The sequence below is a fragment of the Phyllobates terribilis genome, unplaced genomic scaffold (assembly GCF_046119375.1).
Source record: "Phyllobates terribilis strain yellow unplaced genomic scaffold, ASM4611937v1 Scaffold_1__5_contigs__length_1240528914, whole genome shotgun sequence".
NCBI lineage: Eukaryota > Metazoa > Chordata > Amphibia > Anura > Dendrobatidae > Phyllobates > Phyllobates terribilis.
The window spans coordinates 1,095,181,450-1,095,186,478 of NW_027362761.1; positions in this window are offsets into that span (position 1 = coordinate 1,095,181,450).

Sequence of the window (5,029 nt, forward strand, 5' to 3'; positions counted from 1 at the left end):
ATTTAGGGAAGAAGCAGGCAGCTGGTATTCTATCTGTAATGGAGTGGCCAGCGCAGTCACCAGATCTCAACCCCATTGAGCTGTTGTGGGAGCAGCTTGACCGTATGGTACGCAAAAAGTGCCCATCAAGCCAATCCAACTTGTGGGAGGGGATTCCGGAAGCATTGGGTGATATTTCTCAAGATTACCTCAGCAAATTAACAGCTAGAATGCCAAAGGTCTGCAATGCTGTAATTGCTGCAAAGGGAGCATTCTTTGACGAAAGCAAAGTCTTTCTTTCTAATAAAAATTATTATTTCTAACCTTGTCAATGTCTGGACTATATTTTCTAATCATTTTGCAACTCATTTGATAAATAAAAGTATGAGTTTTCATGGAAAACACAAAATTGTCTGGGTGACCCCAAAGTTTTGAACGGTAGTGTAAGTACGCTCCAAATTCAGCCATTTCTGGCCTCCATTTAAATTTTGTTGCAGTGTGTCAGTGAAGTTATTGACACGAGGATGCTGTGAAAAATAGTAACCTACAGGCCAGCTATTTAAAACTGTGGTTTTCCGTCACACGTATCACATATAAGTGCGCTCCAGATTCAGCCATTTCTGGCATTCATTTAAATTTTGTTGCAGTGTGTCAGTGAAGTTATTGACACGAGGTCACTGTGAAAAATAGTAACCTACAGGCCAGCTATTTAAAACTGTCACACATATCACATATCACTGCTGTTCAAATCCAGCCATTTGCAGTGAACGTGGAAAATATTGTCCTCCATTTAAAATGGGCAAGGCATGTGGCAAGGGACGGGGTAGTGGATGTGATGGTGATGGTGCATGCAGAGGACGAGGCCAAGGCCGTGGACAAGCTGAAATTGTGGCACAACAAACACCCACATCTTGTTGCTCGACCTTCCTGTCTCAATTAATAGGGGACCGCAGAACACCACTATTGAACACAGAGCAGTGTGAAAAGGTTATTGGTTGGGTAGCTGATAATGCTTCCAGTCACTTAGCCACCACCACCACCACCCTGTCTTCCTCACAGTCAAATCTCAGTAGCCGTGAGTCTGGACTGCATATTACTCACCCTGATCCTCCTTCCTCCCACCATGCTGAGTGCCCGGAGACAACTGATCCCACTCTTGGACAGTCCAAAGAGCTTTTCACTTTTCCATTTATAGATTCGGGCCTCTCGCCCGGTCCACTTGAAGCGGGGCAAGAGTAGATCGCATGTAGCGATGCCCAAATATTTGAGCAGTCACGGTCACATGAAGGAGACGGTGGGAAACTGTCACAAGAGGTGGATGATGATGAGGCACAATTGCCAGAAAGTCAGGAGGAGGACCAGGGAGCGGAAGTGGAAGATGAGGTGGTGGACGATGAAGTCACTGACCCAACCTGGCAAGGTGACATGCAGAGCGAGGACAGCAGCTCACAGGGGGAGGGAGGTGTAGCACCACAACAGGCAAGAACAAGAAGTGTGGTGGCCGCAGACAGAAGACGGCAACCATTCCCCGTAACATCAACACTAAGGAAGTTGACAGTACAACTGTTAGGTCTTCCCGAGTCTGGTTGTTTTTTAAAGACTCTACCAATAACCCCAAAAAGGCCATTTGCACCACCTGCCAGGCCAGCATCAGCAAGGGTAGCAAAATTAGCAGCCTGACCACCACCAGCAGGATCAGGCACATGGGAGCAAAGCACTCGACTAAGTGGGCCGAACCCCAGAGTCCAGCAACAGTGTCTGCGGGTGACACCACTGCTTGTTCCACTGTTGTACGTGCACGCCAATCCCCTGTCCATGGCGCATGCCAAGATGCCTCACGCCCTGCACCTGTCTTTGAACACTCTCAACTACCACCATCAGCAAGCATGTCAACGTCCTTGTCCCAGCGCAGTGTTCAGTTGTCCCTACCCTAGTCCTTGTAACGCAAGCTCAAATACGCAGCTTATGCCCCACAGGCCACACTACTAAATTCACACATTTCGCGAATGCTTGCACTCGAAATGTTGCCTTTTAGGCTCGTGGAGACGGAAGCTTTCCGCAACCTGATGGTGGCAGCCATCCCTCGGTACTCAGTCCCCAGCTACCACTATTTCTCCCGGTGCGCCGTCCCTGCATTACGCAAGCACGTGTCCCACAACATTAGCAGTGCCCTCAACAATGCAGTTACTGGGAAAGTCCACCACATAACGAACAAGTGGACAAGTGCTTATGGGCAGGGACGGTTCATCTCGCTGACGTCACACAGGGTTAACATAGTGGAAGCCGGGACCCAGTCGGACCTTGGGACGGAACACGTCCTCCTGATGCCGAGGATTGAGGGCCCTAGGTCAATCAGGGTTGCCCCCACCTTCTACAGCTCCTGCACGTCATCCTCCTCCTCCTCCTCTTCAGCCTCCATCTTCGAAATGACCACATCAGTCACAAGCTGGAAGCACTGCAGTGCTGCCTTAGCCAAGCAGCAAGAGGCTGTGCTTATGTTAATATGCTTAGGTGACAAACCGCACAATGCTGAAGAGTTGTGCACAGCTCTGAAAGAGCAGGCAGATCTGTGGCTGACACCGCTGAACCTACAGCCAGGCATGGTCGTGTATGACAATGGCCGGAACCTGGTGGCGGCTCTGAGGCGAGGCGAGCTCACACACATACCATGTCTGGCCCATGTGCTTAACCTCATGGTTCAGCAGTTTCTCAAAACCTACCCGGATCTGCCAGATCTGCTTGTCAAGTACGTCGTCTGTGTGCCCATTTTAGAAAGTCAGCTACAGCTTCCGCTGTCCTTGCCGTGCTGCAGCAGCATTTGCAGCTTCCGGCTCACTGACTGGTGTGTGATGTCCCCACATGTTGGAACTCTACATTGCAGATGTTGGGAAGCATTTGTGAGCAGAAGAAGGCAGTTGTTGACTACCACTATCAACAAGGCCATCGGTATTCAGGTCAGACTCCAGACATAAGACCTCAGGAGTGGACATGGATGTCAGATATCTGTACCATCCTCCAAAACTTTGAGGACTCCACCAAGATGGTGAGCGGCGATGACGACATTATTAGCGTCACCATCCCACTTCTCTGTCTTCTGAAACGCTCTCTTCTGTCAATTAAAGAGGATGCATTGCAGATGGGGCGCGATGAGATGGAGCAATGAACCATACAGGGTGATTAACCACAGCCCAGCCTCATCTCATCCCAATGTGGATTGAGTGACAATAAGGAAGATGAGGAGGAGGAAGAACAGGAGCTAGTTTCCTGCGCTATAGACAGTACTACCTGCACAACTGTCATACCGTCTGTTCAGCGTGAATGTCCTGAGGACAGGGAGGAGGAGGAAGAGGAGGAGGATGAGGAGGAGAGCATGGTCAGTCGTCCTCTTGGTGAGGACACGGAAGTCTTGCCTCTTTGCAGTCTGGCACACATACATGGCTGAGTTTATGCTACGCTGCTTTTCCTGTGACCCTCGTGTTGTCCAAATTTTGGGTGACAGTCATTATTGGTTGGTGACGCTTCTAGACCCACGCTACAGGGAGAACTTTATGTCTCTTATTCCTTTGCAGGACAGGCCTAATAAAATGGTGCAGTACGAGAAGGCCCTTGTTGTGGAATTATTAAAATAATTCCCATCTGAAAACGCTGGCGGCAGAGGTCACAGTTGGACAACCAAGGAGTACAGGCGAGAGAGCCACAAATGCAATCCAGCAGAGGCAGGGGAACACTGTCAAAGTTCTGGGACAGTTTTCTCAGATCCTCCTATCGCACAGGCCCTGAGTGTCACGCTGTCTCTGTATACTGGAGGTAGGGGGCCTAAGCTGACCCTAAGCTGGGGCCCTGACTAGTCCCTCAACCTGGAGGTACTGTTAAAGGTACAGAGGTCCAGGCCGCCAGCGTAACCCCTACCTCCTGAGGATCCCTGCACCTAAGTAATCTAGTCCTGAGAAGGACCCCGATCACAACAAAAGGGGACAAGTAATAATATGCCCACACACAGTACTTAGACGAACGAGACAGTACAAGGGAAAAACCAAAACCACCTTGCATACAACAACTACACAACTACAACAGAGGGAACACCAACGGGAAAGGAGATAAATGATAAAGCGAGGAAGGGAAAAAACACTCCAAATACACTTATCTCAGAAACTCCAAACACCACGATCCGCTCTGTTAGTCTGAATGAAATGCTTTCACCGACACTTCCCAAACAGACCAGCAGGCATTTGAAGGAGTCTCACTACAGCAGTATTGATTGCAGCTGGGCGAGGCTGGACCTCGTCTAGCACAGAGAGAGAGAGAATTAACTCCCTCACTGCCGAAAAACACAAAGCACCAACAAGTCAGCTGCGAGAAGTCAGGCTGTGTACTCGTGACGATCTTCGTGGCGACACACCCGTGACAGTACCCCCCCTTCTACGAGGGGCCTCCGGACCCTCAGGGCCAGGTTTATCCGGGTGAGTCGTGTGGAAGGCCCGAACTAATCGGTCTGCGTTAATATCCGACGCAGGAACCCACATCCTCTCCTCAGGACCATACCCTTTCCAATGAACCAGGTACTGAAGGGACCGGCGATTAAAGCGTGAATCGATGACCCTCGATACCTGGAACTCCAAGTTACCATTGACCACCACTGGAGGGGGAGGTAAAGGTGACGGTACCACCGGCGCCACATACCTCTTAAGCAACGATCTGTGGAACACGTTGTGAATTTTAAACGTAGGGGGGAGGTCAAGACGGAATGCCACCGGATTAATAATAGAACTGATTCTGTACGGCCCGATGAACCTGGGACCCAGTTTCCAGGAGGGAACCTTAAGTTTAATATTCCTGGTAGACAACCATACCCGATCGTTCACACTTAGGTCCGGACCAGACACTCTCCTCCTATCAGCCATACGTTTGTATCGGTTCCCCATAGTATTCAGATTCTTCAGCACCCCTCTCCATACTGAAGCGAGTGATGAGGAAAATCGTTCCTCCTCAGGAACCCCCAAAGAGCCCCCCCTACTGAAAGTACAAAACTGGGGGTGAAAACCATATGCCC